Below are 23,322 nucleotides of genomic sequence, written 5' to 3' on the forward strand. Positions count from 1 at the left end.
AAATTATTTGGTTGAAAATAATTCAATTGAATCTAAGAATTTTAAATTTTTGTGAATAATTTGAAAAAGTTACTTATACATTGATTTGTAATCTCAATTATTGAGTAAAACGAGAATAATATAAACAATGTATAAAACAATTTATTACAATTATATAAAATATTCATAAGTTGTTGTACGAATAACATAGCTATGTTAAGTTAAGAAGCTTTAACATATGTAGTAAACATATTACTAGCAACATAAATAGTGATCAATAGTTCACAATTAAAATTAAAAATAAACTAATTAGTTATGATTACAATTACAACTCAATCTTATGAATAACAAAGCTATGTTATCAAGCATAAGCTTTAACTAACATCTGATTTGATATCCACGTTATTCAACTGCAAGCTGTGAAGTAATCGCTTTTGTTTAATATTAAATAAGCAAGCCAAACAACTCGCTATTAAATTCTCATTCGAGGCGCAACCTTTAGCTGCCTCAATTTGATTTGAAATTCGCTGGAATTTATAATTCTTTTTGTGAAACTCCTGCTGCCTTTGGCCCCTTCAACTTTGGCTGTACTTTTGAGTTTTGAGTTTTGAGCCGGCGAAAAGCAAATTATACGAAATTTATTGAGTCACAATAACAACAAATTTCAATTATGCCATAAAATCTATTTAGGCGCGTATAAATATTTGTAAACATTTGGGCGCGCTCTGTGTTGTGTCTGTGCGGCGTAAAAAAGTTTTCCTTGTTGCGCGCGTGTAATTTACAGATTTTCTCGTTAAGATTATGCCAAAAAGTTTGCCATTGTAGTTGGGCGCTCGCTCTCGCTCTCTCTCGCTCTGGCTCGTCGCATAATTGGCAGCAACATGAAAAGTCAATAAACGAATCAAACAACAATTGATGTGCCCGAGGAGCGCAGCAGGCAGCGCTAGCTAAAGTAAAGTTGTAAATAAATTTACACAAGCGCCAAAATGAATTTTCTGTGCTCTATATAAATTTTCAGGCGCATTTGACAATAATATTGCAGGATTATGTAGATATACATTCATTGAATTTAATTAGCAATAAGCTAAATGCCAGTAAGTATTATGGACTGACGCCAGCACAAAGGCTTTGACTAACGAGACGGCCTTTTTCAACGTTCTTAAGCGCGCGGCAAAACATCAAAAACAACTTGAAGATTAAATGGTGGTTTGCTTTTTGGAAAGCTTTTTTTGAGTTCCAGTTCTTCATATTGTGCCGCACTACATTTGTGGCGCAAGCAAGTTTAGCGCACTAATTAGCATAGCAGTGTGTGCGAGATTGAAGTTGTTTAACATTTGTAGCACAATTAGCTTGACGCGTGCGTACTTTAAGTATTAAATTGCTCTAGCGAACTTATGGCAATTTATTTGCCAAAGTATTAACAATTATTGATACTCTATAATCATTTACGCAAGACTATTTTTTTTTCATTTGCTAGCTGTTAGACTGTGTGTGTGTGATGTTTTAAAATGCTCAAATCAAATTTAGCTATGGTATATATTATTATCATTTTGTTTATCTACCACAGAGAGGCCCCAAAAGGGTAATTGAGCCTGCTAAAAAAAAAAAAAGCTTTTCATTGATGCATTTGAGTGCTGCTATGAGTTCTATGGACTGCAGCATATCAATCTATTGCTGGCTATAGTAGTTATCAGGCACAACGTTTTAGAATACAATGCCTGTAGCATTAATGATCAAATTTAAATTTATGTAAGAAATAAAATAAATCAAGTTTGCTTTTTTCAATATTATGTTTTTGTTTACAATAAAAACAAAAAACGAAACGAAACATTTGCCTTTGTTTTTTTTTTCATTTTTTTTTTAGAATTTAATGCGCCGACACGCACTGACGTTACATTTAGGCATGGACAATACATAAATGTAATGTAAGGTTTACCGCAAATGCACTCTATGATACTTTACTTTAAATCGATAAGTGACGGATATCGAGTACGAATATAGTTAGTAAGAAAATAAGAGTTTAAAGTATTGGGTAATCGGAAATAAGAGGCCAGCGCGAAACGAAGTTTTTTAAGCACGCCAAAGCACATTTCAGTTTTATAATAAAAAATTAATCATTATCAAAAGTCTTGTGTTTTCTTGCCGCTCTAAGAAATCGTAACGCCGTATTGCCAGCCGCCGATCAACAATCTTAAAAAACTTCGTACTTCGAGCTTCAGCCAATTCTTGGAAACGAAGCGTCGTCAAATACATATACACACACAAGTTTTTTTTCCCGCTCAGTCACCGGTACGCAAGCGTGCGTAATAAGCGAGACGGTGGTGAAATTGTGTGCATATTTGATAGACTTGGAGAAGGAAGAAAGAAAGCGTTCGCAACTTGAGGTATTGGCTACTCCGCCACCGGTGCGTATCTTATTCAAAACTACGCAATAAGCGAGGCAGTTGCAAAATATACTTACAAACGCAGACGCTAAAGACGCCATTTTGGAAGCGTCTAGAAGCAAATATGACGCCATGCGGTATTTGCAAAAAAGAAGCCGACGCTAATAAGAACAACAGCAAATGGGTACAGTGCGACCATTGTGAAAGTTGGTTTCACTTTACTTGTGCGGGTGTGGATGACAGCGTGAAGCATCAAAACTGGAGTTGCGCGAACTGTGACAAACAACGCGCTGATATGCACATGGTGCATGCTCCTGTCGGACGAGTGATGCGTTCACCACCACAGCAATATATTTCTACAGAAACACTCGCAAGTCAGGCTGAGGAAGCTAGCTGTTCTATCATAAAGGATCGGATGCAGAGTGGCGCTAGCCGAGAAGGCCAAGACGTCGACCCGCACACGGTGCAAGCTCCGCAGATGACTACTGAGACACACAACAATTTTTCGGTGGCGCAGCAGCAGCTAATGCTCGCCATGCTAGAAGAAAAAAGGATAGCTGAGGAAAAATATATTGAGCAGAAGTACCAACTACTGGCGCGGATGAATTCAGCAGAGCTACCATTGATCCATGAAGTGACGCGCACACCCGGTACAGCTACAAACAGCCTCTCTAGCTCCCAGGTAGCTGCAAGAAATGCTATACCAAAGGATTTGCCAATCTTCAACGGCGATCCAGAGGAATGGCCGATATTCAGTAGCACCTTTGACCACAGTACTGCAGTGGCAGGCTTCTCGGACACCGAAAATATGCTGCGTCTACAAAAATGCTTAAAGGGCAAGGCTCGTGAGCTTGTTAGAGACAAGCTTCTCATACCTAGCATGGTTCCAGAGGTTATAAGTACACTTAAAATGTTTTTTGGTAGACCTGAGCACATATTGGATAGACTGGTGGATAAGGCTCGCAAGCTCCAGCCTCCTAAGGACAAGTTGGAAGCGTTAATTGAGTTTGCATTAGCGGTTCGCAACATTTGCGCTACAATGGAGGCATGTAAACTAGATGCTCACTTAAGCAACCCTATGTTGGCAAAAGAGCTGATCGACAAACTACCGAATCAGCACAAACTCAACTGGGCTATGCGTATCCAATCAACGTCTACACCCATTATAAAGGAACTGAGTGACTGGCTATACCACATAGCAGAGGCAGCGTCAACTGTAGTACCGTCACCAGGACTGAAAACAAGCACAGTCAACGCACATATGGAAATCGCACCTGCAATCGTGAATCCGAGAAGACAAGAAGTCGTATACACTGAGCGGTCAGGCACAGCGCCACAAAGCAAGGACCCTGCAAAGCAACATACGGCATTCAGCTGCATCGCATGTGAATCAACAGAGCACTTTGTAGCTCAGTGCGATGCGTTTCAACGTGCAAACGTAAAAGAGAGATGGGAGACGATAAAATCCAAAAGAGCTTGTTACAGGTGCTTGAAAAATCATCGCAAGGGATGTTTTTCGAAGAAACTTTGTGGCATCGATGGTTGCACGCAACGGCATCATCCATTACTCCACAACAAGGACACAGCTGTTTCGTATCCAGCAAACAATCAAGCCATTGTGGGCACGCACCAAACCGATAACACATCTGATCAGTTCTTCCGTATCGTACCAGTGCACCTCCACGCCGCTGGTAAGAAGATTCAATCGTTTGCTTTCCTGGACGAAGGATCGTCAGTGACTCTGATTGACGAGGCAACATTTGGGATGCTGGGCATTAAAGGAGTACCGACGCCACTATGCTTACAGTGGACCGGCGAAACGACTCGCGAAGAGAGATCATCCGTGCGTGCATCCATACAAATATCAGCCTTGAATAGCAACAAACAATATTGGCTAAACAACGTACACACCGTGCGCAACATTGCGCTACCAAAGCAAAGCATCAACGCAAGGGAACTCGGGAAACAATATTCATATTTAAAGACGTTGCCGTTGCACTCATATCACGATGCCGTACCAACCATACTCATTGGTTTGGACAACTGGAAGATTGCTGTTCCACGAAAGATACGCGAGGGCCAGCAGAGCGACCCAATCGCGTCGAAATGTTTGCTTGGCTGGAGTGTGCAAGGCAACAAGTACGGGAGGAGCTTTGTTACACTGCATCATTGCGAGTGCGGGTGGCAAGAGCTTCATGACGTTGTAAAAGAGAGTTTTAGCTTGGACTCAGTCAAGGCACACCAATTGCAATCTAGCGACGACCAAAGAGCTCTAGAGATTCTCGACAAGGCCTGCGTTAAAGTGGACGACCGGTTTGAAGTTGGACTTCTATGGCGTAACGATGACATAGTGCTGCCAGAAAGCTACTCTACTGCTGTTAATCGCATCAACTGCCTGAAGAGGAAAATCACCAAGGAACCTGAATTGTATGACAAGATTGATACACAGATTCAAAACTTGCTACACAAAGGGTACGCTAGGCAACTCACAGCCGCTGAGATTGACGCAAAGTGCGAAAGGATCTGGTATTTACCAATCTTCATAGCGTTAAATCCAAATAAGCCAGGCAAAATTAGACTCGTATGGGACGCAGCAGCAAAGTCACACGGTGCCTCATTAAATGACTTCTTGTTGACTGGCCCTGATCTTCTGAAGCCATTGGTTGAAGTGCTGCTATCATTCCGAGTTGGCAGATTTGCCGTCTGCGGAGATATCGCCGAAATGTTTCACCGAATAAACGTTCGAGCCGAAGACATGCATGCTCAACGTTTTCTCTGGTACGAGAAGGACACAAATCAGCTAAAAGCTTACGTTATGCAAGCGATGACATTTGGTATAAGCTGCGCGCCTTGTATTGCACACTACGTACGCAACAAGAATGCTGAGCCCTACAAGGAACAGTACCCACGAGCCTATGAAGCAATAAAAGAAGCCCACTATGTCGACGACTACATCGATAGCACTAATAGTGAACAGGAGGCCGTCAAGATCGCAACGCAAGTTCGCACGATTCATAAAGCTGGCGGATTTCAGATACGCAATTGGGTCTCGAACTCAGCTAAAGTGCTACAACAGCTCGGCGACGCTAACATGGCAAGCCCAAATTTTGTACAGTTTGGAGCCACCGAGAAGGTCTTAGGTATGTATTGGGAGCCCAGTACTGATGTCTTTAAGTACGTTCTCAGGTTTCGCACGCTTACGACGAGACGTGATAACCAGAGGATTCTAGTTCCAACCAAACGTGAAGCCCTTACAGGTTCTTAATGTCAATCTTCGACCCACTTGGACTGATGTGCTGCTATACCGTCGGCCTCAAAATCCTTCTACAAGCGCGTGTGGAGAGACAAAGTTGCTTGGGATCAAGAAGCTACCAGACTCGCTCGTCGAAGATTGGCTACGTTGGAAGCGCCTACTACCACAAGTGCAGATAGTCGAAAGTTCCAAGGTGCTATTCAGAAAACATGACGAAGGACAACCCGAGTGGGAGCTACACACGTTTCGTCGACGCCAGCGAATTCGCTTATGCAGCAGCAAGTTACCTACGTATTTGCTATGACGACTCTATCGATTGTATTCTTGCAGCGGCCAAAAGCAAAGTGGCCCCTCTCAAGCCAGTTTCCATACCACGTATGGAATTACAAGCAGCAGTCCTCGGTGTACGCTTGGCCAACAAGGTCCGTAGCAGTCGAAGACTTAAAATTGACAGTGTCACGTACTGGAGTGACTCAAAAACGGTTCTACAATGGTTGAAGATGGATCCGAGATCGTTCCAGCAATTTGTAATGCATCGAGTCGGAGAAATCCTGGAGAGTACTGACGTTGTACAATGGCGATGGGTACAGACGAAACTCAACGTGGCTGATGCAGCGACTAAAGTCAATAGTTCGATTACATGGGAAAACTGGTTGAAGGGTCCTGACTTCTTACGTTTGCCCGATCATCATTGGCCAGTTTTCGAACCCGGATGGCAGAACACATCAACATCGGAGCTACGCAAGCACCTGCACATCACCAGATGCGTTCCAAGCGTGAACATAGATGTCGAATACTTTTCGCAGTGGCGCCGGCTGTACAGAGCAGTCGCAACCTTTTTGCTGTACATGGATCGATTGCAAGCCCAAGTTCGAAAGCAAGCCCAACCGCAAGTTGTGACTACAGACTTGGTGCTAAAAGCAAAAAACGTACTGTACAAGCAAGCACAAGCCTCAGCGTACTCAAAAGAAATTGAATCATTATCTGCTGGCGTGCCAATTTTAAAGCGAAGCTGTCTTCATGGTCTTAACGCATACATCAACACGGATGGACTTCTATGTGTACACGGAAGATTGGACTTCATAAACGCCAAAGATGCCATCATATTGCCACGAGGGAGCTACATAACCGTCTTGCTTGTGAAGCACTACCACGAGAGGCAGCATCACTTGAGTCACGAAACGACAATCAACGAGATAAAGGGAACGTATCATATACCGCGCCTACGAGTATTGTACAAGCTAGTGCGACAAAACTGCCAAATGTGTAAGATAGTCAACACTTTACCTGAAGCACCACAGATGGCCATGATCCCGGCCGCACGTTTGGCTAGCTTCTCCAAGCCATTCACCTACACAGGCCTTGACTACTTTGGGCCAATACTGGTGAACGTGGGACGGCGGAAGGAAAAAAGGTGGGGAGCGCTCTTCACATGTCTGACATTGCGAGCAGTGCATATAGAGATTGCGCACAGCTTGGACACAAACTCCTGCATCATGTGCATACGAAACTTCATGGCACGTCGAGGGACTCCAGCGGAATTCTACTCTGACAATGGGACAAATTTCCGGGCAACAGAGAAGGCTGTGAGAGAAGAAATAGTTAAACTTGACTTCAACCAGATCGTCGTGAAGTATGACGGCATCAAATGGAGATTCAACCCGCCAGGGGCGCCGCATATGGGCGGTGCATGGGAACGCTTGGTGCGCAGTACTAAGGCAGTACTCAAAGCCATATGTCCATCATATTCATTCAACGATGAGAGTCTACGCACAGCTCTGATGGAAGTGGAATACATCATCAACTCTCGACCGCTGACCTTCGTGAGTCTGGATACGGCGGATGACGTCGCCCTCACCCCAAACCACCTGCTGCTTGGCGCGTCTGACGGCTACAAGCCCGTTTGCAAGAACGACCTGGACATAAGGCAGAAGTGGAACCAAACGCAAATGTTTGCGGACAAATTTTGGCAACGCTGGATAATAGAGTACACGCCCATGCTCACCAGACGCGTCAAATGGTTCGAGCCGTGTAAACCCATCGCAGTCGGAAGCATCGTCATCATCGTGGATGAAAACTTGCCCAGGAACCTGTGGCTCAGAGGTCGCGTCATTGGAACGATAATGGCCAAGGACGGTCAAGTAAGACGAGCTACAGTTCAAACTGCTAGTGGAGTGCTTGAACGGCCAGCAACTAAGATTGCAGTACTGGATGTCGGCATAGATTTTTGTAAACAACCATAGAGGTTATTTACAAGGGGGGGGATGTTACCGCCAAAAATAAGCACTCATATGTTCTTTAACTTTAAATCGATAAGTGTAACGGATATCGAGTAACGAATACTAGTATCGTATGAAAATAGAGTTTAAGTATCGGGTAAATCGGAAATAAGAGGCCAGCGCGAAACGAAGTTTTTTAAGCACGCCAAAGCACATTTCAGTTTTATAATAAAAAATTAATCATTATCAAAAGTCTTGTGTTTTCTTGCCGCTCTAAGAAATCGTAACGCCGTATTGCCAGCCGCCGATCAACAATCTTAAAAAACTTCGAGGGCAGCAGGCAGGCAGCAGCCAGGATATGCCGCACTTTTGACATTTCATTATCCTGTTAAGTATTCAAAAGTCAACCAAGCAGCGAAGTAGCCCAGCCAGCCACACACACACAAATTGTATGTGTATCGGACCACGCCTACCGCACACCGCCTACTGACTGCTCCAGCTGCGTAGCCAGCTTATCATTTATGCCAAACGCGTACTTTTCAGCTTTTACCCCCACCAGGGCCCACCACGTTGTCTCTCCTTGTTGCCTTTGCTGCTGTCTCGCAAGTCCATTGTTGTTTTGTCTGCTGCGTAATGTCGACAGGAATTGCCTTTGTGTCCTTGGCGTTTATGACATTATATTTGTGTTTTCTCTCTCACACACACACACACACACGCACGCACTGCTGTTGTGTATATAAATAATTTTATACAACAGCCATATAACAAACGATAACAAACACCTTGCTGGGCTGGCGAGAAAAGAAAACAATTTCATGGAAATCTTTTCATTTCTCTTGCCTTTGCGCAAAAATATCTTCAATTACGCCCTCTGCTCTGCTTTGCTCTGCACTGCGCCTTGGTTTCATGTTTTATCATTTGCTTATGACGCTGTTAATGATTGTCATTGATTGCTGCCTTTTAGTTCATGTTCAGCTCCCACTCCCACTCCCCGCCTTGCCATCACACAGTGTTCTGCCCTTGTCCCAGTTCGTTGGCTGTCAAAATCGCAACTTTTACCTCAGTCCACAAGCGTCTGCCACATGGCGAGAACTTTTCCATGCATCTGTTGCCCAGCATTCTGTCTCGTTTCCTTTCGCTGCTTTCTTCCAGTTTTTCGCACCAAAGTCTTCACATTTTAATTCTGACGAGCTGCACGGCCTTAGGCTCCTCTACTGAAGCGTACGTCTTGCCTGCCCCACCTCGCTCTGCACCCACACACACACATTAAGTCCCATAGCCCAACATTGTCCTGTCGATTTGTGCGCTGACTGTAGCTATGCTCGCCAATCATTTCTGATGCCAATTCAGCTCGACGAACAAATTATCGGGCCAACTGACCAAGTTCAGCTTGTGCATTGCATTGCTACACTATTTTGGATATCGCCAGCCCAGCTACTGCTACGTTTTTGCATAAGCCAAACGATCAACTAACCTTGACAAACAGAGACCTTGCAACTAATAATTGCTTTAAAATAAATGCCCATCTACCCTATGGCTATGTTTATATGAGTTTGTAGTCTTTAAAGCAAAACCGTCTAAATGGAATTGATGCCTATTCAATTTAGTATGAACAGTGACTTTCAAAAGGATTTGTAATAGCATCCTACTCAATTAGGCATGATAGATTTATTTGTAAACGCACAGCTTATAAAAATTATACGATTCTTATTTATTACAACATTACTTATTATTACAAACTAATATAATAAAATATATATACTTATACTCAAATTTTGCTCTTTATCACTTACGTTTGCTATATGATATATAACATAATAATATTCGAATACTCTGCGCTGATTACAACAAAACTCATACTCTGTAATCAGCACAGAGCCTCTGATTTTACTTACAAAAATAATCTATTTTAACTTATTTAACTAATAATAATAAAACAATACTAAAAGATTATTTTAACTTTTTAAACTATTAATAACTAACACTAACCCAGACCTATTGGTTTGGTTTTCCCCAATCCTTCAACCGAATGTGGTCTGTTAACACTCCCCAATCTAAAGTTTATCAAATCTGCAACACAAAAACATAGTTTAAAATAATAGAAAATTTATATTTAATTTTTAAATATTTTATGTAATCTTTTTCTTTTATCGTCGACTGTTCATTGTTGACATTAAATAAATAAATAAATAAATAAAATAATGAGACAGTTCTTAGTCGATTTTACAGTCTCTGGACGATTTTTATGATATCAGATTGATGCAGATTTACAATTGATGCAGATAATATACATTATAGTATAGTATACAGTTAGACATAACTAACTCTTATATACGCTTGTCGCATATTCATGCTATGTTGCCTGATTTGGGTTTTTAAGCAAAGCGTATTTAGGAATTATCTGCGTCTGAATTGAGCGCTACGCTCTGAATTTAAAAAGAAGACAACTTCTACTAATAAGGGAAGCTATGAGGAAGCTATGTGGACATGTTTGTACATGGCTATGTAAGCTTTAATTTGTCGAGAGTCACGCATTTGTCAACTACAAATCACACAACAATCAGAATAACAAAATCAAAATCTATTATATTGTTAATATTAGAAAACTGTTTACTGCTGACTAGATTGCTGGATACACAGGCCGTTTGTTTATTTAGATTGCAGATATGATTTATATAAGCTTGAATGATTTTGTAAAGCAAATTTTATGCAAGAGTTAGTTGTATACAGAAGTGCAATGAAAAAAAGGAAGCATTTCTTGCCCGATTAGCAAGTTCTACGCTGATTTTTATGTTGCTTTAATGTAATCTTAAAGGCAAAGCATATGTATAATTTATTATTTATATAATGAGCATATGCTGACGTGCCTGAAAATGGTTTTCTAAGAAAAGCGTATCTAAGAGTTGATTGCATCCTTATTTAGCGCGAATACTCAACTCCCACTTGATTTAATCTTAACATAATTGAAAAAAAAGTTTATATGATTTGGCTGGCAGGCTTAAAGCAAATAATAAAGCGCTTATTGTTATAGGAAATTAAAAACGTAGCAACCCCCAGCTTAAGCCCACTTAGTCCTCCCACCCCCCAAGCTAACTAAGCTACCCACCCACTCGAAATTAAAGCTCATTAATTTAAAAAAGCAGCACACTCTTCATTCTATTAGCACAACTAGTTAGTTGCTATTGTTGCTACAAATTGCTGCATAATTATATATAATTTTTTTTCTTGCCAGCTACTTTGCAAAGTTTGCACCTTAAGGGGCCGACGCGCAGCCCTTTATGCCATAAGTTTGAGCTTGAGCAGCCGTGCCAGACATTTAATGTGCCAACATTCATTTAATTTTAAATCTGTGATTAAGCGTCGACTGCTTTAAGTTCGCGCAAGTGCGCGCGCCCCATCACATAAAAAGCAAAAAGTTGTCGCCACGTCTCTCGCGTACGCAATTCTTTATACTTCAAGTTTTTTGTTTGTACGCAGCCATTTCTTTGGCACTGCCACTCGCACTCTCGACTGTTTGCCTTGTTGTATACGCGTTTTCTAGATTACTTTTATAAGTGAATTTGTTGCGGTTTTCCGCAAAATTTACAAGTACGTGAGAAAATTAGTGCTTACGCTTAGCTGCAAAGCGAAAAAAAACGCGCGCTTGTTGCTATTTGTCGCCTTTGACCTTTTTTTTCGCTCGCTGTCGCTTTAATAGCGCATATTAAGCATACGCAGTGTGTTTAAGCGTAAACTTAACAATTTAGTAAGATTTGCGCGTAGCTTGACTGACAACAAACAATAAATTAAATGCACAAGTTGCGCGCAGAAAGTTTCATTAACAAGTTTGTTGCTGCCACGCCCACTCGCCCACTCACCCATTCGCTCAGTAAACTGCAATTTGTCGCAGCTCTTTTGTTAGTTTCACGCTTTGCTTTGCTTTGAACTCTTTTTTTTGTGTTGCGCTTATCAACAGCAATTTAAGTTTATTAGCCAAAACAAAAACAAAATACGCCACGTTACAGTTATTTAAACAATGCGAATTTATGTAGCGCAGCTAATGCGCTTATCATAAGCGCCCACAGCTGTTGATGTTATCGATATTAAAGAAATTGCTTAAAGCAAAAAGAAATTACTTTAAGCTGTGGCTTTCACTTTGAGCCTGAGCCTTGTTAACGTGAGCGTAAAGCTTTCAATCAAATTGTTCACTGCGGTTAGAGTTATTAGCTTTTTAGCTAACCACAAAGGACTTGCTTGGCAAAAAAAAAAGAAAATAAAAATAATTGTGAATTGTGTGCGGCAAGAACTTGACTGGGTGTGAGTGTGTGGGGCATGCTACATACTTAAGTTTATTAGAGTTTGTGGCGGCTAAATTGAAATTACTAGCTCACTGGCTTATGAGAATTTATGCCTAATTGTTGCTTACTTCATGCAATTTATTTGATTAGCTCAGCAGGCAGCACAAAAAACCGAAGCAAACAAACAAAACTTAAGCCTAAACTTGCTGCGCAAATTAGTTGGCAAACTCAAGCTGTGCTCGAGACTCTCTAATTGACTAAAAATATATCCCGGCAAAGTTTGCACCAGTGTGAGTTAGTAAGCCTATAAGGCAAAGCGAAACTATAAATAGGTGGACTAAACAGAGCTCTGAACGGTATGTTATACACTTTGCGGCTGTACAGTAAACAAAGTGTTGAGCAACTTTTGTTTGATGCTCATTTGTTGAAATGCTTAACAAAGTGTTTATTGTGGACAGATATACTTTGTGGCTGAAATTCTAACAAAGTGTGTATTATAGTTGTGTAACATTTTTATAGTTCACATGCTGCTTTGCTCATTAAAATTATAAACAAAGTCGAGATTATAAACTAAACTAAGCTGTGATAAACTTTGTAGCTTCGTTCATTTCAATTCTTAGTAAAGTGTACATTATAGTTGGGCAAGTAGCAGTGAGCAGCAGTCAAACTGTGCTCACCACGACAGACATTCTAGCATCGTTTATTAAAATGCTTAGCAAAGTGTATATTGTCGACAGAAATACTTTGTAGCTGAAATGCTAACAAAGTGTATATTATAGTTGTGCAAAGTGGTTTGAAAGTGAGCAGCAGTTAAGCTGAGTTCACATGCTCATTAAAATTCTAAACTAAACTAAAATGTGCTTAACAGGACAAACTTTCTAGCTTCGCTTATTAAAATGCTTAGCAAAGTGTATATTGTAGTTAGGCAGAGACTTAGCTGACACAAACTATAATATATACATAGCTACAAAGCAGATTTAAGGCTGACAAACTAAAGCAAAATTTGACTGTCTAGCGCTCTCACTCCCACACACTCTCGCTGTCTCTATCTCTGCCAGACTGTATACCTCATATCAATTGCGCTTCCAGCTGGCTGCGCCGCAATGAGCCAAACTCTCACCCAGGACACGTGTATTATGTAAATTACAAGCATGCATAGACAGCAAAAGAAAGAGAGAGAGAGAGAGAGAGAGAGAGAGAGAGAGAGTGTGTGTGTGAGTGAGAGAGGCAGCAAACGCGACAGTTTCTCACTTAATTAGCCAGGCGCGCTTATTTATTATGCACTAACATGGCCGCGACAGGCTAATGAATCAAGCATATTGTGCGCCCTTTTTTAAGCTAAAACAAGTTATTTTAATTTTTAATTACTAGCACGAATATTTATAGCGTATATAGTATGCGATAGTGCTAGGCTGGCGAACTATTTAAATGAAGCCGCATGGCATTTTAAGCTTGGGCAAAAGTAATTTGTGGGCTTAGGGCAGCAGTTTATGCAAAATGTGTGTGTGTGTGTGAGACCACAAAAGCCATATGAATGCAGTAAATATGCGCTAGAGTTAATGAAAGCAATAAAATGCACAGAGTGAGCTATAGCCAGTGTTCACTGTAGCCCACTGGTCACGTTTTGTACGTCAGTGTCAACGCGTCTGTTCGAATTGCATTACCGAATATAAAAAATAATAAATCAATAACAAAATTTGATTGGTATATATGACATTATTGTCTGTCAGCGATTTTTGCCACTCACTGTCTGTCTGTCTCTCTGTCTATTTGGTTGTCAAGCTCACACACGCACAGTCACATTCATAATGTTATATAAATTGAATTCATTTCTGCACAGCCAAAATTCATTTTGATTCAGACACAGACCCAAATATAAATGCTTTTCGGGCCTAAATTGATTTTGTGTTAAGCACATTGCAATGTGCAATTATTATTGTCTGTTGCCATTATTAATTCAAGTGATTTTCGCATCCATTGAGCCACAGCAAATTCAACGTGCTTTACTTTCTTTTTTTTTAGAAGCAAATAAGCAATCAAATCAAATGCCAAAAGAAAAACCGAAGCAATTTGAAATACACAAAGCAGAAAAGTTACACATATATGAGAGTTACGTATACGCAATATGCATGCTGAGTTATATAAAAATAAACAGAGCGATATCAAAGCGGCAGCCAGGCAGCGCTATCAAAAGTTTGTGCAGCTTTCTGTGTGTGTATTAAACGGGCATTTTGCTTCTGCTTCTTCTTACTTTGGGCTGCTATTGACTGCCACAGCTGGTATGTGTACTATAAATTGTGACGCAACAGTCGTCATTTTCGTTTGCATACACTTTGTCAATGTAAAATGTGCTAAGGGGAATATGCAGCTTGAGCAATGATATGTCGAAAGTAGCTGTTGTTATCAATAAGTCTATATAACATCAGTAAGATTAGTTTAGCTATTTAAAACTATTCATTTAGCAGTCGTCATTTACGTTTGCATACACTTTGTCAGTCTAAAATGTGGGAAGGGCTGTATGCAGCTTGCTAAAAGAAATGTAGAGAGCAACTTTGGCTTTTATAAATTTAATTTATCATCAGCAAACACAAAAAAAATCAGAAGTACACATAATTCAAGTATTTTATACTATTTTATAACCATTTTATACTTGAGCTTTTTTTAATGTACGAATCTATGATTAAGTTGGTAAATTAATTCTCTTTCAGCTTAACGTGATGGTTGGTGGTTCGATTCCTGACTCGGTAATGGATAAGCTTGAGTAAGTGTATTTTTCTAATATCACAAAGTAATTTACTTTAAAACTGCAAAATTTACACATATAGAATATTCGGAATTGAAAAAGTCATACTTGGGTTAAGAAAAATCTGAGTTTAACTATATTCTTGAAACTATTGACCAATGTTTTGAATTAAATTCTGGCTATTTATTCAGAATTTGTTTTTCTAGAATAAATTTTGTAGTATAAATTCAATTGACTTTACAGTCATTTACGTATTTGCTAACAAAGTGTATATTGTAGTTGTGTTCATTACACTGCAAGACTTTTTGTAGAGCTGCTCAGTCCTTTGGGACGCGCTTGCATAAAAAGTAAATTTATTTTTTATTGAAAAACTTTAAAATGTAATTCAGTTGCAGCATTTATTTTTTAAATAATTTCTCAGTTCTTAGCTTCTAGTTCATAATTCCTTATAAGGCGAACTAAAGTCGAGCGTGCTCACTCTTCTCTGTGTTTCTCAAAAACTTGCTTGTTATTTATTTACTTTTTACGAGTACGCTACTCATATATGTAGCTCGCTGTATATGTTTTATATATCTCTATGCCTGCGCATACGTCAGGCTGTTGCTGTTGCTGCTGTTGCTGGTTGCGCTTGTACCTTGCTGCTGGCACTGCCTGTCCCCCTTTTCGTTTTTTATATGTGTGTGTAGATGCTGCAACGTGCTCATGCCAATAAGCTGCCACAGACGCACAGACAGCTGTGGCAGCAATTCAACTAAACCAACGCACAGAGAAAATGGCCCCAAAATAAACTTGCCTGAAGCGTAGCGTGCTCTCAAATAAACCCTCGCCTCAAACATGTTTCGAAATAAAAAACGAAGAAAATAAAAGTAGGCAATGTGTGGAAATTTTGATTTTTCGCCTGAGTTGCCAGCGCAGTGGCCACTAACTGCTGGTAGCGACTGTCAGGCGACTCCTCCTGCATCGACTGCCACTTAACTTAACTTGAGCATATTCTTTGCTCACATTCCACACCACAACACTTTTATTTGTACTTCTATTTGTATCTGTGTGTGTGTGTGTGTCTTTATGAAAGTCACTTTGGTGTGTCCTTAAAGCGCTTCCATTTTAATGCCCCCCCCAACTCCCCGCAACAGACATTAAGGCGACAAATTTTGTTGCTGTAATTACCAAATAAAAGTACGCGACGCTTCTTTGATGAAATAAAATGAAAACATAAAAGTCTGGCAACAATCAGAGCTTGAATTTAACTTTTAAATGCTCATTTCGTTGAGCTTATTAATGAACTCAACTGGTAGACTGAATGAACAGGCTAAAATTGTTAAGCTCACTTTATTATACATTTTTAACGTATTTTGTACATTTTGTCGAATTTTTTAAACTTAAGCAAGGGGTCGCAAATTTTGCAAAAATGAATTAAAAGTCTTAGTACTTCCAAATTTCAATGTAGTTTAATTTATGTGAATTTCATTAGTGTAAAAAGACTTGAAACTCTCAAATCGGTAAATTGTAACTTTTGAAAGTTTAATATTTCACAGAAAATTGTTTTCTATTTTATGCATAACTTGGCAAAATTTTTATTAAAATTTCAAAGTTCATATTAGCATTGTATTTACTACGCCAACATAAAATGGAATCAAGCAGCCAAAATGTCATTTCGCTGAGTTAGAACTACTCAAAGTGTACATAGTAAAAGTAAAATTTATATTCATATAAAAGTAATTCATAGAAAATAAATAGACTGCATAAGTTATTGCAATATAATTTTGTCAAAAATAAATTTTGTACGTAATCAAATAAAATGAAAAAATATTTATTTTCACTCTTAGCAGTCTAAATCATAAATCTAAATCACTGAATATCAGCATTTTAAAAAAAAAGTATGTATACCTAGCTTAACTTGGATTTTATTCATTTATAAAAGTTTTAATTCTGACTTATATATTTAGATTCTCAGTAGCGTTTCCATTTAGATTGAAAATAGCAAAGTTGCTGTTTAAAATAAAAAAATAAAGGATTTTCTCTACAAATTTTTAGTAATTCTTAACAGATTTGAGGCGCTTTATTAATATGTACTTCAGCATAGCTAAAAACTGGCAAAAATAAATCAACTTTTAGCATTAAAATCAAGCTGAAAAATATGTTAGACCAAAATATTATAAAGTATTAATTATGAAGCTTTATGTGCCTGTTAGATACGCAGTAGCACTTCTCTTAAGTTTAAAAACTTGTAAGCTTGTGCTATAAAAAAAATTAAATTGACAGAAGATTTGATTCGCTTTATGCCATCCAAAAGTTACTACTGAGTATTTTATTTTTTTTTTAATATCATCATAGCACTAAACTGCCAAAAATAAATAAAACTAACTCTAGCTTCATTTGATATGCGTATTAATTAAACGTTCTTGGGGATTATAGCAGCGCTTAAGTGTGGACCTGTGTCTGTGACTGAGTCTGGGAGCTGAGAAAAGAATGAGCACACGCAACTATTAACACCTAAGCGTTTGCTGCTGCATAAAGCGCATAAATCAAAATATAGCTTCATAAAATATTTATGCCACACATGCCGCCCACACACACACACACACACACATGCCTTAAGTGTGTGAGCAGCAACAACAACAACAACAAACGGCATTTGTAGTGCGATAATAACGCATATTGTTAAATAAAAATGACCGACCATTTGTATAATGCGAGCGAAACGGAAATGTCGAACACAGCCCAAGCGAACGAAAGAGAAAGCAAAAGGGGAAAGAGACAGCAGAAAACTACGCAACTGGTTGGCAATTTGCCGTGGGGTCAAAAGTTCACAAAAGCAAAATAAATGGCTGGCCGCCTGACAAGTGGCGATAAAAAGGGCAAAAGCAGCAGCAAGTGAACATGGCCGAAACTCAAACAAATTAAAATTTTGTCATCCAAATATAATCATGCGTGTTATTCCACTGCCTCGACCTCTGTAAACAAACAAAAGCAACAACAACAACAATGAGGAAAACAAAAATTGATAAAAGAGCGTAAACAAACGCTAGTCAAGCTTAAAGCATTTTTTTGTTGTTGGCCAGAACGCGCGCATTAAGCCCCAACTTCCAAGTCATTAACCCGTTTATGACGCTTAACTTGGCTAAAACTCGAACAGGCCGCCACACACAGTTCGACCACAACAAAGTGGCCATAAAAGCACACACACACACATACTTATAGCCTAGCTTGTACAGCGTTTAACGGTTCATTTATTGTGGCAACAGCCAGGCAAAAGTTTGACATTAAAATGTTATTAAAAATATCAGACGAATGTTAGTTGCGTGTGTGTTTGTAATGTGGTTGAGAAATCGAACACACACACACACACACACATGATCAATCTTCAAATCGGTGTGGTTTTTATGGCAGTCATTAAGGCTAACACGTGGAGCTTTGATGGTCGAAAGCAAAAGGTAGTAACTTCCTTTTCTTGTTGTTTAGACTATAAACCAAATAAATATATTTAAGCCATCAAATTTGTAAAGCAGAATTTAGTAGGTGGGGTCAAGGAATTTGAATTTGCTTTTAAGAAATAAAGAATACTAAGCTCAAGCTAAATGTATTTAGAAGTCGTCAGTTATATGCTTAATTTACAATCTATCTATAAAATATAATAAGGAAATGATTTAGGTAGCATCAAGTTGTAGAATTTGTATCAAATTAATGGCAGACTTTAATATTTTATATATGTAACTAAATAAATTATACACAAAGTAACAAATTAGCTACAAACTAAACTAAATATTTAAAAAAACGAATGGTAAAGTGAAAATATTTATATTAGTTATTCAAATTCTAATAAAAATGACTTTGCTTAAATTTAAGTTTAAGCTTTTCTTTTTTATTCTATATAATAAGCTTTAATAATCGTTGCTCAAGCACAACATGCACATGCCATAAGTTTAAGCTGCTCTTTTCGCTCAGTGTAAACATAAGTCGCCAACAATTACAACATTACTGTTGCTATAAGCTGCGAGTGATGTAACCCAACTGCGGGGACTGCCATAAGCATGCGGCAGCCAAACACGCACATAGAGCAAAAGAGCAAGAGAGCGAGAGAGCGAGTGTGCGAGAGAGAGAGCGATGAAACAGATGCAGTGATACACAGAAGCCTCTGACCATATCCACATGTCGCACTCAAACTCAAACGAGTATTATGCTAATAGTATCCCTTGTCAGTGTTTTGTGGGTTAAGGACAATTTTATGCATCCGCATACGACACACACACACACACACACAGCAGCGTTAGTTATGCATGTGTAGGTTTTTGTGTGTGTGCATGTTAAATAAGTGTAATGCTGCCATTATTGGACATATTTCAAACAAAACGAAAGTGTACACACACACGCATGTAAATACACACACATATATACACAATCTGCGGCTTTGTGTGCGTGTGTGTGTGCGTTGGTCATATGACTCTGCCTTTATGCGCTTGACAGTTTGCGGCCTGACAGACTTTATCAAAAAATAAGCGTCGACAACAGTTACAAATTACGTAATGCCTTTGAAAATTGTTGTCGACTAATTAAACTGCGCAGCTAATTGCTTGAAATATTTATTTATTATGCTTGCTAATTGCATTCAAATTGAATTATATTCGCTGAAATGTGTGCTGAGTCTTTAAATATTCAAAGAGGCGGTAGCATTAGCTGAGATCAGACTGAGCATATTTTAGTCAAGGCCATTTGCAGGCAACAGTTGTGCGATCAATACAATCATTAGCTATAGGTGCTGCTTGGGTTAACAGGGTGTTTGGGATCAGCAGGATAAAGAGTTGTCTATATTTAATATAAAAAATACCTTTACAGCTGTAACTATATTTTTTATATTTAGTTTGTAATAAGAGTCTAAACGCTTATAAGCTGGGATTTATCTTTTATTTTATACTTTGTTCGTATCGTTGCCAATACTTTACTTATTATTTTTCTTGAAATTTATGAATATATAAAATATGAGCTCGACATTCTGATTACATAAATAATTTAATACTTAATTTTTAATTCTTATTTTTGTTTTTAATATGTGGTTTTATTTATTAAATTGAATTATCTAGTCTACAAATTAAATTCATCATAAGGGTTGTGTTAATACTAATAATTAGAAATCGATTAACATTAAAAAAGGAAAAATTCAAAGTAAGCAATACAAATTTTTTGTAATAAACATCACAATTCAATTCCATTCATATAGCAAAATGAATAAATAAAATAAAACTTGCATTCCTATGGCTTGTTGAGCACAAAAATAGGCTACAAAATATTTTCATATATCAAATTTCATTTGCAACTAACACAAACGTCAAGAGCAAGTTCAACTCCTTGACTGCTGCTGGCTGCTCTTGATTGCTCACCCTGTTCTGCGAGCTTTGCTTTGAGATGCGATGCCAACGTTTTGACGCCACAATTTGTATTCCTAATACATCGAGTGTTCACCTTTTATGAGCAGTTATCTACGTACTTAATATCGATTTACATGCACATGCATGACGTCAAATGTTGGAAGAAGAAGCAGCAGCAACATAAACTGGGATCGGCACTTGGCAAATATACAAAATATGAGCGCATTGGAGCTTAGCGTAAAGGCAAACGTTTGTCACATTATAGCGACAGTTAGCATACAAGAGGGAGCCATAGATACACACACACACACGCACACACACACACACACAGATACTTAGAGACACATGTAGTTAAGTATAAGCTGCGTCTCAAGTTGAAATGTTATTATATTTATAATTTTCATGCATAATGCGTTGAATTGGCTAAAGCCCAAAACTGCTTTGTCAGTCAGCAAAGCCGCAAAAGTTGGGCGCATAACAATAACAACAACAACAACAACAACAACAACAAAAACCTAAAAAATTCAAGTATAAATCATAATTTGAGGCAAAAGAATTCACTGGGGAGTCCCAAAGCTTTCAATGTCCACTGACTTTGGTTTTGACTTGGGCTCAAGTCCCGGCGCCAGCCAACAACAGGTATAATCCCTCAAAAGCACAAGAATTCTACTTGGCATGTGTGTCTATGTGTGTGTGTGTGTGTGTGTGTGCGAAGGACTGCGGTCCTTTAGCTAGTCACAATTTATGCGCTTCGCCGCCTTTCGTCTACACCAAAAGCTGATTTGCCTTAGCGACGGCGTTTCAAGTTCAATTTATTTTCAGCATAAAATTTATACACAAACTTATGTGTGTGTGTGTAAATTGTGGCTGTGGTTGCGAATTTCGCTTTAAGTTTCTCTGCTCAACTTGCAATTAGTTATGCTAAGCTTGTTAAATGAATTATTAAATTGGCACAAATTGAGTTAACAACAGAGACGACACTTGACACTTTATTTACGCTGAAACAAAAGCCAGCTGCACACAAAATTATTTGCAACAGCCCCCAAATCTCTCGTCTTGCTTCTCTTTTTATTTTTGCATTCAACTTCAGGCCATACACATGTCAGAGCATTTAAGATTTATATCACTTTTTGTTGCTTTCGTTGCCATAAAAAAAATATATATATATGTACGATATATGTGCATGTACTTTTTTGGGTTTTGTTTGTTTACAGACTCGTTGTCCAGCATCTATGTGTGTGTGTGCTTTACAGGAAGTATGTCTGTGTTTTTTTGCTGGTTTTTGTGGCTTTAATTGCGTAGCAGAGCATGTGAGGGCATTGAGCTCAATTGAAATAACCTTAGCCGGACATTAAAATATGCTAAAGAAATTCTGCATTTGTAGTAAATAATTTCCTAGAAAATTGTCAAATTGACAAGCAAAATATTTATGCTTTATTTAATTTATTTTTAAGTTGAAGAATTTAAGCATTTATAGTAAATATTTTGCTATAAAATAATGAATTATTAAACTTATATCACATATTTTGCTTTAAGATTGTCAAATACTCAAAGTCTATGAAAATTTGTTAATTAAGCTTAAAGTGCAACTGCAAGCAGCTACCAGTAGACAGCTTATTCGCTACTTTATAGTGTGCTACACATTTCATAAATAAAAACTTGCTTACTTCAAAGTAAAAGCCACTAGCAGTAGTTAGTTTATACTCAACTTACATTGCATCACACACACTTAACTTTCTCCCCGCCTAGCCAACAATTAAATACTTTTATTAAGCAACATTTTTGTATAAGTTGCCTTAACAATTTGCTGGCAGCCTTACTCACACAGTTAAGCAAGCGTAAAACTGCACAATTTATAAAGCGTATGAAAGGACTTTAAAACAAACAATGCTTGCACCCAAAAAAATAAAGTGAAAAAAAGGAAAAGAGAATTAGCTACAAAAGCCAAACAATGGAGCTGACCTTACATTGTTACCTTGGCCGCTACGTTTAAGTACAACGCGTCGTATGAGTGATGCGGGCCATTTTTAAATTATGCACAACTTGTGCGCGTGTGTGTGTGTGTGTGACTGTGTGTGTGCGCGCTGAGCTGAGCTAGCAAATTTTCCATGCAATAAAATTTTGCACACAAAAAATACGTGAAAAATGAACAAAAACTACAAGCGACGCTCGCTCTCTCTCGCTTGAGCAGCAAAGCAATTTGCAGCACATACTTATCGCATTATATATATAGTATATATATATATGTACGCTCTCTAAGTAGCTTAGAACAAAGACAGTGCATTTTACGCCTCATCGCTTTAATTGCAAACCGTTTAAGCAAAGCCATTTGCACACATTGTATGGCTATTGATTCTGATTCGAGCTTCAAGCTTGGATGGGGAAAAATAATTGTAGCTGCTGGCAGAGTTTTTACATATTTATAATTGTTCGGGCACTATTGTTCAGATCAATGCATGCATGTGGAAATTGTTGAGCGAACAGCCACAGCCACATTGAAGAATATTTTGCAAAATGCGAGGCAAAATAGCTGCTAGATTCTAAGTATAGTGAGATAACTCATGAATATTTTCAGTTGTATTAGAATTTAAGGTAAATTGCTTATTATAATCTTAGCTCAAATTGCAAATTAGTTGGAAGCGATACCATAGAAAGTTTCTTGGAAGCGCAAATACGGCATATGAGTGATAAGCTTAAGTAAATATTTAAAATGAAATTAAAGTTTAGCTAGAGCTTATTTAATTTAGGGGCACATAACTTGCAAGACAAATGGCCATTCCATTTGCCAGCAAACTTCATTTAAAAGTTGAGCTCTTCATTTCCGTTTTTGCTGCACAAGCATAAATAATTTAAATAGACTTGCACACATTGCCATGTGCTCTGCGATATGTGCCAACTATAGCTGGATATTCATTTAGAGCGCCGTTAAGTATGCAATGCTTTACTTCAAGCAAATATAAAGAAATGCCATAGCTAATGCTCTCTCTTGCCAGCAGACACATTGAGCAAGTTACGCTGGGTGACACAGCATTGGGGCTCAAAAGGTCTCAAGGCATTTGCCTGCCTGCCTGCCAAGTTCGCTGGAGCTCGCGCGTTCGCTCAGG

General features: G+C 38.6%; 1 protein-coding gene across 2 annotated transcripts in view; it reads right to left on the bottom strand.

Moving 5' to 3' along the window:
• Window positions 1–23,322, bottom strand: part of LOC108597916 (putative mediator of RNA polymerase II transcription subunit 26) — a 48,871-nt gene that overhangs the window by 23,459 nt on the left and 2,090 nt on the right. The window lies entirely within an intron of this gene.

This window comes from Drosophila busckii, chromosome 3L, assembly GCF_011750605.1.
Source record: "Drosophila busckii strain San Diego stock center, stock number 13000-0081.31 chromosome 3L, ASM1175060v1, whole genome shotgun sequence".
Lineage (NCBI taxonomy): Eukaryota > Metazoa > Arthropoda > Insecta > Diptera > Drosophilidae > Drosophila > Drosophila busckii.